Source organism: Orbicella faveolata, unplaced genomic scaffold, assembly GCF_042242905.1.
Source record: "Orbicella faveolata isolate gen_17 unplaced genomic scaffold, um_ofav_v1 contig_25, whole genome shotgun sequence".
Classification (NCBI taxonomy): Eukaryota; Metazoa; Cnidaria; class Anthozoa; order Scleractinia; family Merulinidae; genus Orbicella; species Orbicella faveolata.
The window spans coordinates 7,948,256-7,962,500 of NW_028301553.1; the positions used below are offsets into that span (position 1 = coordinate 7,948,256).

Genomic DNA, 14,245 nt, shown 5'->3' on the forward strand with positions numbered 1-14,245 from the left:
GATGACGTTGTTTCGGAGAAAAGAATTGCATGTTGGGAAAATATCTCGTAACGCAAGTCGGAGGGAAGTGGAAATTGCGTGACAAGAACCTAACTAACGTAAACTCCGAAGGTTGTGTAGTATTCAATCATTGATTGCACGTTGCTGACTTGATTGCATCGCATGTCAAGTGACAATCTCATCTTTATAGTTTTACACATTATGCCGGCATTATTTTGAGCATAATGGGGAGGCAAAAGATTCAAACATCATTCCGGGATAATTCAGTGGAGCCTCTATATAACGAAGTCCTCGGCATAACAAACGATATTCGTCAGTCCGACCGAAGTTACAGCGAAATGTACGGGATAGAACCTCGATACAACGAAATCCTCGTTATAACGAACACAATCCAGGAGCCCAAACGTACAATATACCCCGATATAACAAACAAATGTCAACACGTGGCAAAAGATAAATACGAAGGACAAACAAGGATGAAAATCCTTTAATCTTATAACAATTAAACAACTTTAAACTTTATAGTAGCTCATTTTACATGCAGACATTGGGACTTTCGACCCCGGCTATCAACACATCACAACAGATATTAACTCCTTTATTTTCGAAGACTTCTTGTAGTAAAAGTCAGTTGAAATTGTTAAAATTTTGCTGACCTGTTTAGTTTTCCGGTGCCGTAGCTAGTTACACTTCTGTTCAGTGTACTGTAGCTTCCCATAGACATTAAAGCCCAAATGTTATTTACAGTAATCGATCAGATCCAGAAATGTAGGGTTGCCCAAATAAAAACCATTAAAAAACCTACTATTAACTATAATAATAATAATAATAATAATAATTACTTTATTTAAGTGTCGGTGTATTGAGCACTAATGTGCTAATTGGGGACACTGTAAATAAGTAAACAAATACCTCAATATAACGAATATTTTGGTTGTTTTCCGCAAAACCGACCCTCGGTGTAACGAACCAATTTTCCCAGTCCCTTGGCACTTCGTTAAATCGAGGTTCTATACCGTTGTGTCAAAAACTAGCTGACGGCTGGGGGCTTTGGGCAGGCCAATAGAAAACTGTGTACCACTCGCCTGACTTCACAGTACACACAGCGCATGTCCTCTTCTGCCGCATCAGGACTAGTTTTTCAATAACTAGAAAATTCATGGCGACAATAATTAAGCCAAAGTAATGGAGGATTACCAGTGCGTCGCTCCTGTTTCATATAATGAGTGTTCAGGGTAAATATTGGCCTTTTTGCTTTTTTATGTGAGCATGATGGAGAATAAAAGTGGCGCCTTTCGAGCATAACAGTTACATTTTTCAAGCATGATAGTGAAAATCTGAGCATAATGTAGAAATCTCTAGCTGTTTTCAGTAGATCATCGTGTAGCTGTCATGTTATACTACGAGTAGTCCCTGTTTTTTGCCAATATTTCGCTTAGTCCGTCGTGCCTGACGCGAAAGGAAACCGCGAGAGAAAAAATGGCCGCTCCCCCAGGATTTCACGAAGCCATTTTTTCTTCGCGGTTTATAACGGTCTCGCTCGACGGACTAAGCGAAAGAGGGACTACTCGTGGTCTACTGTCATGGTGACAGCACGATAACACAAATTCATACAGAGGCTTGGCGAGACGTGGGTATGTACGTTACATTATTCAGCTTTAATGAGCCAGTAGTTACTTTCTTGTTATGCTGTGCCGCGTGGGAATTTTACACATCCTTTTTTTCTTCTTGAAAGAAATAGACTGAAAGGTTTGTAGATTCGGATTAAGGCAAAAATATTGTCAATTGATTGATTGGCGGATTGACTTATTCATACCCACAATGCAGCGAACAGGGGCGGGGCAGAAGACTCCTGAAATTTTTGTATGGGATCATACAACAAAAAGTGACGTCACATCCGGTTTAAACGGTGCCGCCCACCTTGTTTCACAAAGCGAAAAAATGGCGTTTCGATTGGGGAAGATTTTCTTCTATTTGCAAACCATCAGGTCCGTGTCCTTCCATACTGAGGATAGAAATATCGTGAAGGCACATTTCTTCGACTTTTGAAGCAAAACTGTTGGCAAAAGAGAACAGTTTAGTATTGTTTTGAAGGAAAATAACGGAGAGCTTTCTGTCATCGAATGGCGGATTTTACACATATTCAAAACTGGTGTTGTTCCGACTTTTGGTTCTTATTGTTCGTGATTCGGTCATAACACTAAGTGCAATAGCCTATAATGTTAACAACAACCTGGATGAAGTATTGCTGGCCATAGTTTGCCCTGTGTACAACGGGAACATATTTAACAGAAGCCGTTTTTTTCTGAAAGTGAACACAGTTGAAGCTCTGTATCCACGTGCGTGTGGTGGAAAAGACATGCTGAAGCGTATACTCAAAGTTAGTATCCTATTTCCGTATCTCTTGTTGAATACGGTTTTTTCTCTGTAAGAAATAAGCAATGTTGCGAGTTAGAGGCGAGCTTTGGGGATATCAGATTTCCCCGAAGAGATCAACAAAGGGGTGAAGCACTCCCCCACCAAATTTTCTGGGTACTGTGAAGCTGTTCATAAATATACATGTACGCTGGACAGAATTCAAATTTTATCCAGTGGTCAATTGTACATTCCTCTGTATTGTCTGAACTGCAATGCTGGCCTGGGGATCAACTTCTTTGGGCAGTTCCAAAAGAGGGGGGTTGGCTTGTTTGTAGGGTTAGCTCCTTAGCCCTTAACTTTACCTCCACTTTTAACAGGTACCCACTTCTACTGTGACCCAGGGCGGGTGGTACTCCCTTATATGCACTATAGGGGTATGTGTGGCCCCAAAAGGTATGGTTTTTCAGTCGTTTTGGTCATAAATAGGGTATCAGTTTTGGTCATTTTGGCCTTAAATAGGATATGGGTTTTGTACTCTAGTCTTGAATTGGGTAATGCTGTTTAAAAGAAGCTACTTTTTCATCATTATTGATAAGACTATAAACAAAAGGCCATCAAAAATTATGTTTAGGGCAACTGTGTCAGCTACCATGGTGGTAAATACGTTATCGAATTTTTATTCGGTTAATAAATAGTGTAGGGAGAATTGCAGATTTTGGTAGTCATAATTAGTTAATTCGACTATTTTGAGATTTTAAAGATATGTTCTACATATCAAATTGACTCAACAAGAGATGCCGTGGGAACACAGGCCGCTGGCGATTGTTTTCACAGCTTTTTTAGTTCTTCCAAAGATCTGTTTACAACACCTCATCTTCTGTTAATCTGGTGGGGATACAATGTAGCTCTGTAGCAACGGGACCTTTGTTCATTATTTGATCAATGTTAAAATGGCATCTACCTTCCATCTTGTAAACAAAGAATGAAAAATGGCTGTCTCATACGCATGCATCAAATAATTCACAAAGGTCAGTTGTGATTGCTCCATTGTGGGTGGGCTGAGAATTCTAGCTTGGTTTGATCTTAAAGTGATTGTTTGCCTTTTATTTCCCCATGCATTTGGCTGAATTTGACCCTGCATGACTATTCAAAACCCTTATTGAATAATCAAATGGGAAATATCCCTCTTTGTTTGAGTTTCCCTCAGTCATTCAATCACAGTGGGTTTTGCTGAGTTAATTTTCTCTTCTTTGTAAATTGATATTTCTGCTTTAAATTCTAAATCTAGGCATCATGTGACACTCGCCATGCGAAGAGTTGTCGCGGTTAGCCAAGCCAAAGTGTTTATATAAAGAGAAGTTGTCATGCCTGTCAGGGTGCCAAGGTGTGACATGAGCCAAGGCTAGACAACTCACCCACCCCTGTTGTCTCGCAGGCGAGACAGGTTCATGATCCTAAATGTAAACAGTTGGTTGAATTTTCAAAGAAATAAATCAAAAGTTAGCTTGGCCAGGGTAACTCAGGAGAGGAGTTGTCTTGGGTACCCAAGACCATATAAATGGTCCCTAGTAGGGCCATTGTATTTTATTTCCACACTCCCTCTTCCTCTGTTGACGTGAGCTTTGGACAGGGCTATAAGGGAGTTACTTCTGCACTTTTATCTTTTCTGTTAGGTGGTAAATATTGAGTTATTTAGTGAGTGTGGCTGGGGGAAGGGGGTGTGGATATAAAATGGAATATCTCTAGTCAGCTCTGGGCCCAAGTTGTGTGTTGTCTAACTGATTATACAAACTATACTTTCCAAAATCCTTATGTGTAGGTGTTTGAGAGGATCATCTTATATGTTCATCACTACAGTGGAACCCTGTCTTCTGGCCACCCCATTCATATAGCCACCTTGTTATTATGGCCACTTGATTTTGGCTTGAACAAAGGCTCAGTCAGTCGGTCATTTTCTTATTTAAAGAACCCCTTTAACCACACTGTTAATGTGGTCAGATTTTTGTGGTCCAGCAACTGGATTAACAGAGTTCCACTGTAATTTAAAATTGTCAGTGTTGGTTGTTTTAAGAATATTTGTACCTCACAGAGGTGAAAATGAATTTGAGCTATTACCCACAAAACAAAATTCTGGATCGTACATTTTAGGACTAATATACACAATTTATAATAAGCATCAGGCATCACTCTGATAGTGAAGTCCCATAACTCTATTATTTGGAGATTGGTTATCCACTATCCCTGAAATTACCAAGGCTGATATCTCTATTATCCTGTCATCAAAGCCATAATATTTTGACACCTACTGTACCAAACACAGTTTCCTTAAGCAGTAACAAGAGTCTTTCTTTAGTAAACCAAAATAGTACTTGCTGCCAGGTGCTTTATAAAAGTATAACCCTTCCAGAAGCCTTCACAAAGTAATATCAGTTTCTAACAATTTTTTTGTGGCTGATTTAAACTTTGTAATAAATCATACTGAACTGGCCCAAGTTTAATATACATTTTGTTGCATTTAGCTCACATGTTTTCAGTTTAAAGGAGAAGGTCACTCCAAAGAGCTTACTTTTTTTGTCTTCACTTATAGCAAGTGAATATTCAGCATTTCCACTCACCAAAGGTTCAGCCTCTGAAGTGCCTGCTATCCTTAAGAAAATCATCTCGAAATTAAGACGCGACTTCGGAGGCTACCATTTTGCAACTGTCTTGGCAGCCTGAGGCTGTGTTTGTCTGACTTCATTCCGTCCAACTTGAAATTGGTGGGAAGGAGAAGAACCTGCAACTGACTTGGCATCTGTAACAAGGTCAGCAAAACCTATTTTTTTTCCAAGCGATTATCCTCTTCACTATCTTCAATGCTATTATTTTGGAGTTTACAGCATGTTTAGCTCAAAATAATATGTCTCAAGAGCAGCCATAACCCAGAGTGGTAGTCAAAAGGCTTGTCGCAAGCCCTCAGGACAAAATCTGTCAGACAGAATGATGTCATGAAAACTTGGCCTGGGTGCTTCTTTGGAGGTGAACTTCATAAGGAAAACCTGCACTTCAGATGCTGAAACTTCTGTGAGTGGCTAACCTTATTGCAAGGTTTTCATTAGCGTTGACATAAAATTTGTTTTTTGGAGTGACCTTCTCCTTTAAAATACACACATTAAGACTTAACTCAGTAGCAAGGTACCTCTTGTATGACCAGTAACAGTATACATGTATCCAAAAAACAAAATATATATTGTCCAAACTCAGTCATGTTAGTAGTGTTAGTGTCTAATGAGTTCCTGCAAAGAGATAATTATACAATCATTCTAGCAACTCTCCTCAATATTCTGGGAGTCTCCCACCTACCGTTTAGATCATCCATCCCAGGCAAGTTTTGAACTATTGTCCAGATACAAGGGACCATGGGCTCCTAGAGACAGTGCTTTAGAGTGCTATTATGATGAAATTTGCGGATGTCCTCCATAATATGAGCATAACAGTTTTGTTACCATGGCAACATACTGGGTTTCAACCTTCCCTGATGATTATAGGCTTTTCTGGCCACCTTTGGCTTTCCATTTTGATATTTGCCAATGGTGCCTCATCAGCACGATCTAGGAAGCATATTAACATGCAAAGTCAAAGTCGTAGCCTCGTTTAACGTTTTTCAAGCTGAAAATCACTGAATTAGTGAAATCAGGTTAGAGGGGATTGGAAAAGAGCAAGTTGCCATGGGAAAATACAGGCTGTATATAATTTTTAAAGCCATAGGTGTGTTTCCTGTAGTTCTAACTATAAGCCTACCAACCTGCTGTAATATTGGGTTGAGTTTACGACAACATCAGTCACCTCATTTGCATATTTCTATTTTTCAAACCCACATATCTTTGGAACTGATGCAGATATTTGCAAAAGGTAAACAGCATTTTTAATCTTTTGTGGAATTCTATGTGATACACCTGAAAATTCTGACTCAAGGGGTAAAAATTTAAGGATAGAAGCACTTTAAAGCATTGAGTTGAATTTATGCTGTTGGCAAAATTTTACTGTAAGGTGTCAAAAGGAATTTGGAGGGGAATTTGGTGTGGTTATTGAATTGACAGATGTTGGTTCTGTTATTATTGTCATTATCTTCTATATTTTTGAGGCAGAGTGGTTGTTGGCAAAAGCAAAACTGGCAATATGCTCACTGACCTGTGTTTAGATGTTTTTAGGTTTTTGTCTCTGACAATGAAGGTCAATCTGAGTAGTTACACTGTGTTTACAATAGAACATATGGATATTAATAGTATAAACTTCTTGAACTTGAACAGAATAAATTTATAGAGCGGTCGACTCTGAGAGGAGCAGTGTAGATAATAAACAATGGTAGCAAGACTTCAATTCATCGTTTTATTGCGACAACGCTGTTTCGTATGGTCAAAGGATCACCACATTCATCAGGCAATATCAATAGTATAGTTATATTTCAATATCCTCATACTAAAATTATGGTAATTTTATGGCTCAATTTCTACCTCTGCTTTAATTTGTTTAAACCAGTTTATTTTTTTAAACCAATTTAATTTCATCAAAGGGGAAGGGGGAATCTGAGAGCAACAATAAATTAGACCAACAAATATAAGGACATTTGCAATGGTTGCTTTCATGGCCTAGTGGAGATGAAGTGGACCAAAAAGTCAGAGATCTGATGTTTGAATCTAGGTCTGTCTGTACAAAGATTGTATTGTAGTATAGGAGTATTATGGTAAGTTATCACTTATGTTGGGGGGGTTGATGTGGGATCCTGGCTGTACTGTTGTACGGTAGGAATAGGGACTGAGGGGTGGGTGGTGTGCTTGTGATCCTTTTCAAAAACCACTCTAAAAGTGAAAACAAACTGATTTCAATTGAAAAATTTACAGCACAGGTAAAAATGATACATTATATCTTGTTTTTTATAGGTGGTAGATGAGCAAATACCCTCATGATCAAGAGACCTGTCCAAGTGTGATTTTTTTTACTGATAATGGAAATCATAATAAAGATGCAAAGCCACCTTGGTGTGATTTCTTCCTTGACAGTGAAGTGCAACCTAACCAAAAGTTGCATTCTGTAAGAGGTTTACCAAAATTAAATGGAAAATTAAGCTACACCAGTTTGTATTAATTTTATAAGTACTCCTCTCTCCAAAATATATTTGGTAATGTTGTTGTACATGTACCAGTTGGCACAAATATAATGTAGAAATTTTATGGGAAATGTTTCCATTCAAAAAATATGCAGCTCAGACACAATAACAATAATTCTCATTTCTGTGGTGTTTTCTTTGGTGTGAAAGTGTAAAAGCAGATTCTATTACCCTACATGTAAGTTGAATATAGGAGCTCCTCTGCAAAAGTTTGTTGTTTTTTTTCTGTTCATTTTTTTTGTTGAACATTTATATTTTCCTACAAGCAGTTTCTTCACAACACATTGTAAGATAATAACTAGGCATAGAAAGGACGTATTTGTCTCAGAGGGCATTTTCAAGATAAGAAAAAAAATGTGATTTTCATTTATATTTTTTATTTTCTTTGGGCAGAGACGTTTTGAGAATTTTCCTAAAAATATCACAAGGTACAAAGGAAGGGGCAAAAATAAAAGTTGTTTTCATTATCAGTTTGAGTCTCTCTCTGAAGCTGCAAAGTATGGTTATTTTATACTGTTGTGGATAACGTTAGGCCCATTTTAATTCAAAATACAAACGGGAACTTACATTGAGAATCACACAATCTCGTAAATTGGCACTGTTTTTTTTTTGCTTTTTTCCAGAAAACAATTTGAACATCCTTGTTACACAAGGAGAAGGGGGGGGGGGGGGGGTATTCTACATAGTTTTAAATGGGGAAGCTCCACCTCAAGGTCCAACCCCTTAATACTGTATCCCTTTTCTAAACCCTTAGAAAGTAGTGTTAAAATATCTTTTTGAACAATATATCAGAATCCCCTCACTCTGGCTCATGAGAGTAAATGAGAGATTATCAACAACATTTTAGAACTAGAGGAAGGGAAATCCCTAAAAGAAAGATTTAAGTACCCTTTCATTATACACCTGAATTCAGCTTGTCAGAAATCCCTTACCCTTTAATAGTTATATCTGAAGCCTGAAAACTTGAGCAGAGTTTCACGATATATGTCATTACATGGAGTCCTTCCACATACACAATCCTGGAACTCTTGACAAGTTGCGATGAAGCTGGCTTTAAGACTGTCTGATCAGGCAGCTTCTTCAGTTTTTGAGTACAAACTTGTTACTCTCAGTCAACTTCTAGTATGGAACCTTCTCTTTTCTGGTCTGGTCAAAGTTCACAGACACTACTAGCTAGCAATCACTTTCACAAGACTAACACTAGCAATGTCAGTTGCAGTCTGGTTGTTCAGTTTCACCGCACCATGTTTCATGGTCACTCATCATTGTCAGACATGAGTTCATAATAGCTTGTAACATTCACCAGCCTGGTAGTGTCGTTGCTATTACCTGTTCCCAGACTTCCTTTTATGGCTGGGTGTTGGGGCATGATATTTCATTACTGTTTGCAAACAGTTTGTTAAGATCGCACATTGAAAGCGCGATGAATTAAAATAATCGAACTCTATGAGAGAAAATTGTCAGAATTGCTAGGGTTCTCTCATTCGCTGGAACTGAAATGTCTTGATGTAAGCTTATATAGAGAAAGCAGACTGAAAATAGGGCAAAATGTCTAAGTAACCTTTCAAAATAAGTTGCAAAGACATTTGATAGTTAGGGATTATAAGATAGGGAACTTGGTCTGTAAACAAGGCAATTGAAAGGAATCGAAGCAATTAAAGGTGCATCCTTGACCTCAGAGGATCGGGGGGGGGGGTGTATTGAAACTTTATAGTGTCACTGACATTGAACACTGTTGAAAAAGAAATTACATAACTGAAAAAAAAAACACGACATGCCCCGATTACTGAATCGCCCATAAAAATATCCTCTTGTTTATATTTAAGGGGTTCACGGCCTGCTTATGTAAATGTTAAAGGAAGCGTTTACCATTATTAAGGGATTACCAAGGGAAACGTTAAGATATCTCGTTTTAGGTTCTTAACAAATCGTAACAGAATTTATAATGCCAGTTTGAGTCACAAGCAAGAACAAGAATTTGAGTTAGTGTCGATTGGCAGGAAAGTTCCGCCCCGTTATGTGTGGATCTTTACAGTGTGATACGATTAACAGCTCTCCATTACTCTCAAGTGTTTGTCAATGGTAAATTTCAAAAAATGGGCTTCTGTTAAATAGGTTCTCCCACGGGTAGAAAACTGACATTGCGCTTTTCTCTCAGTGTAATGCCTACCTAAGAGAATAGGATATTTGAATTGAGTGCAACTTACCTAGAATTCATTATTTCCACGTAAACGATGACTCCTGTGGAATTCAGCTACGAAGAAACGACGACATTTCGTAAAAACACACGCCTTCAAAACAGCGTCTTTTTGAATAAATAATTATTCTGTTCCTCAAACAAACGATATGGCGAGGAAGAAGACAAAATTTTGTTTATCATGGGCAAATAAAACGTTAGAAATATCCCGCCGATTGCGAAATATTGCTGTTTTACTTACAGGGAGAACGATTATGTCGCAGTCAAATTTTATTTTGCCGCTCAGCCCGCTTTTTTACCGGATGTGACGTCACTTTTTGTTGGATGATCCAAACACACAAAAAGTGCCAGGCGTCGCAGAGTGTTCTCCCTCGCCCCTGGCAGCGAACTCTCAATCGATAGTTAGCGAGCGTGGCAAAATGACAGAGAGAAAGTTTTAAGTTTACAGCACATTAAATAGACTATAAATTCGTCGATTTTATTATCCAGCGGTAAATCGATTTGCGTTATTTTCAGTAATTCATTCACACTAGAGGAAAATGGCCAATGCTGCCTAGAGTCATTGTGAAAGCTATAACCAACCGACTAAACGCAAAAATAAGGTAACATATTTCTGATCGATTTCGCAAAAACGTGCCCGCCAGTTTTTCGCTTGGACTTAAGCTAACCCGTGTCCAAGCCCGGCTGAAGGCTTAAACTTGAAGGGGTTAACGTTAAGGCCGAGCTAGTGACCTGGTTCAGAGACTGACTTATGTCATGTGGCTCTGTCATAAGTGGGGGGAGGGGAGGGTGCCTTTTTGTGACACCTTTACTAAGCTAGACTGCTATTTAAGATCGAGTGCTAAATAACGTTGATTGTGACTGTGTCTCTGTAGTCTTTACTCAGTTGTTGAACATTGCTTACTTGAGGGTTCCGTGTTAACAGGGCACCCTGCTGGAGGCTACAGGTAGGTGTCACGTGGAGACTTATATGCCCTTGGACTGTCTTGACGGTTACTTACGGGCATGTTTTTGGGAATCCAGTCTGATGTATAAGACAGAGATATCGTGAGAAAAATTATATGTTTATTTACTAATAAAAAATATTCTCCTGTCACAAGTAATTATATATACGTCCTTACAAAAAAAATCATGCAGTTTGAATTCATTCCTCGCTTCAAACTTACTTCAATAACAAGACTTTCAAGAACTTCAAAGTGAGCCTTCATTTGATTAATATATCGAATCTTCACGTTACTAATGTACCAGGTAACGGACCAGGTATGTGACAATTTCGCGTCTTTCCTTGTATTTGCTAATCACAGGGAAAAAGACCCGTGATTAAGAGAGCCGAGCGGCAAAATAGCTCCCAAGACAGTTAGATTTGCGAAGATCACAAAACCTATCAAATGTTTCAGAATTTTGAACACTTGATCTTAGTAGATGAAGCTTGAAAAGAGGAAACTCTATCAAATATCTTATAAAGAACTTTACATGCATACATACTACATACTTTATTTGTCATGTAGGTCAGTTAAAGACAGCTAAAAACGCTGATGTGGACCTACAAACTAAAGTATAACTACAAAATCTATAGGAGAAAAGATAAGAAAAAGAAACTTAAGAAACTAATGAACCATTTTACAATAATTTTAATTTGATTCTCAAGTAATGAATCTTACAGTGCGGCTTCTCCAACCGAGGCAAATTGAGCAAACTCTTTGCAAATTAATTGATTCAAATATTAAAACAAAAGAAATGGCCACAAATTAATTAATTGTTTCTGACGGTATGCGGCCGCAACTTGCTCAGATTGAACTATTGTTTATATTCAGTCAGTTTTTATTCATTACATTTGTGCAGAATTTTGTCGGTGGCCTGGGTTAGAGCTGCCGAAACGTAATGACCGCCTCTAGCTACTAAAAAACACTAGCAACATTAATAGATGGTATTCAAACCTAGAATTACAATAAACTAACAAACATTAAGAGTAGAAAAATACCACGGTTATTTCAAAATATTGAATCATACAAAATGCGCACTGATTTCAGCTATCAGTCACTGTCTCTCAGCTACCAGTAAATTTATAAGATCTCAAATCTCAGTTATCAGTTAAAAATCGCGTCATTTTCCGACAGACAGACAGACGGTCAGTTATCACCTAAACTCCATCCAGACCCTTCCCGGACGCTAAGGTAACAATCAAACAAGAACGCCGGCGTTCGAGACTGACATCGAGCGTTCGTAAAGGCCGAGATCAAATCAGCGATTTCAAATGTATAAGCAATCACATGCAAAACTATATTAAGTGAATCAACCCCCAACTTACTTATGGTAAAACTACATTAAGGGCAATAGCCCTTGAATTGCCAGTTTTCGTGTGACGTCATCACGTTCCAAAATTAAAAATTACCAATGCCTCTGAAGTTTTAGTTTCATCATGCAGATGTAAGACTCCTCTAAGTTTTACAACATTTAAGCTCGAAAGGGCTCTTCACTTTGTTATCTAAAGGGCTCTCACGTAGGTCAAAAGGTCAAGGGTTTGCTAACTGAACAGTTCTTGCACTACAAGAAATCTAAATTCAAATGTGTCGGAGCTCTAGAGTAATAACTCTTCGTTTCAACAGCCAAATTCAATGACAGATGTTTCTGTTACTTTTCGGCCGCCATGTTGGCGCCCATCTGGGTGGGCGCCAACGTGACATCTCCTTAAAAACCTCTATCTGATTAACTTGGGTGAAACACTTCTCCATTTAACACGTGACAGACTTAAACCTCGGGGGCTTGTTTATCTATCAATCGTCTATTATATCCCAGATTCATGACTTAATTTATTGAAAGGTTGCGACTTTTATTTTTGATGACGCGACAGTGAAAACCGGCAATTTATGAAGTTTCTGATCGTTTAAAACACATGTTCTATATCTACTTTAGCATGTTTTCGATAAGTACGGAAAAATTATAGAAACTAAAAATATCTCTACTTAGAGTCGCTTTCTAACTCAGTAAAAGCTGCCAAAACCAACTTACTAAATAACTACACCCCGTTATATCGGTCCAAAACGGGCCATGAAAATCTGGCCGTATTAACTGGGTAGGGTAAAAATTTCATGACTGGTCTAAATTGAGTGACGTCGTAACAGAAATATCACAACTGCACTTCTAAACGACTTTTCTTTCATACGCATCAAAATGTAGATATAATTGTTTTTTTAAAAAAATTGAAACTTCGATCAGTACATACAATATTAACAACAGAAAAATGAACATAACTGGTTTGAGTGGCCGTACAGGTTGGGATTTCAGAATGTGGCCGTTGGCCGTATTAACGGGGTGGTCGCATTAATGGGGTTTTCTTATGAGAAAATGTACGGGCATTTCGCCGGGACAAAAAAAGGTGGCCGTAATGACGAGGTGACCGTTTTAACGAGGTAACCCTAAAGCAGAGTTCCACTGTTGTAAAACCAGTAGATAAAAGTGAATATTTTGCATCAATTTCGAGCCTCGTCCTCAATTCTCGTACATTTTATATATTACGACTTTTTATCTATCAGTCAGGGACAATATCTTCATTGGAAGTATAGTCCAGTAAAGCTACGAATTCCTTGGACAAGCAGCGAACTATATTTAAACTCTCTCTAATTTTAATGAAAGAGGATGAGTGTTCTTGTACATCTTCACCTATTCTCCCACTTAAGTTTTGCATCTTTTAAAACTTTCTTGAATTTATGTTTCATTTGTGTTTCATTTCTTTTTCTGAGAAACTTGTCCAAGTGTCATCTATTTTCTCTAGATATATGTTACTACTCAACCCGACTAACCCCAGTGACGCTACATATGCATGTAATTCTATAGTCTACTTTCTTTTGTATTCCTATGTTGTCATAAATGTGCTTCTCCGGGTTTTTTTTATATTCAGCTGTGGCTTTGCCCGACCAAATGTCACAGAACAGATTACCGGCTCTTGAATAAATTCAGGTATATTGCGCCCAGTAATGTACGTGAGCACTGGACACCAAAATACCTGCAATGTACTGTGTTTGTTGTTTTGTTTTTTGTTTGTTTTTTGTTTTTGTTTTTGTTTTTGTTTTTTCTATAAAAGATGGAAATTTCCCTTACTAAATCAGCTAGAGTGTGCATACATTGCACAAGGCTCTACGACCTCGTGTTTGTAAACCATTAGGCACTTAAAACGTTACATGGCGTCGCAAGATAGGCTAACAAAAATATCCCGGAGAGACTCCGATATAAAAAGGACGGGGCTGCTCGTAAAATTTTTTGAAAAGAACCCCTAAGAGGTACCAAGATCCTATTTTGTTGATGTGGCTTGAAATTTTTTTTCACTGCTAAGAGGTAACAATTCCCAAACAACACATTATTTCTAGCTCAATACCTTGAAAGGTACCGCAAAAGCTCGTGCTGTTGACCTTTTGAGACAGAACACAAAAATCGCTTTTACCCCCTAAAAGGTTATACGAGCATCACCGTCCTTTTCATATGGCAGTACCCCCCAGGTTGAAAATATGCGCACGACTACCACTTTGTACTCTACTTTGGCTAACATA

General features: G+C 38.2%; 1 protein-coding gene and 2 long non-coding RNA genes across 4 annotated transcripts in view; 1 reads left to right on the plus strand and 2 right to left on the minus strand.

Moving 5' to 3' along the window:
• Positions 1-1,947: 1,947 nt before the first annotated feature.
• LOC149108812 (uncharacterized) lies at positions 1,948-10,159 on the minus strand. Its single transcript, XR_016208308.1, has 2 exons — positions 9,712-10,159; positions 1,948-2,056 (listed from the first exon to the last, which is right to left on the minus strand). It is a non-coding gene; the product is annotated as an uncharacterized LOC149108812 (long non-coding RNA).
• LOC149108813 (uncharacterized) lies at positions 2,051-7,371 on the plus strand. Of its 2 annotated transcripts, none has more exons than XR_016208293.1 (3): positions 2,051-2,380; positions 2,736-2,811; positions 3,647-7,371. It is a non-coding gene; the product is annotated as an uncharacterized LOC149108813 (long non-coding RNA). The 2 variants fall into 2 exon arrangements; XR_016208292.1 differs by having other exon boundaries at positions 4,946-7,371.
• Positions 10,160-13,417: 3,258 nt separating the features above from the next.
• The window catches only part of LOC110044201 (uncharacterized), a 7,842-nt gene continuing 7,014 nt past the window's right edge, over positions 13,418-14,245 (minus strand). Inside the window, exon 5 of the mRNA XM_089293294.1 lies at positions 13,418-14,245. This exon is cut by the window's right edge and continues 238 nt beyond it. The gene's annotated coding sequence lies outside the window, so the exon portion shown is untranslated.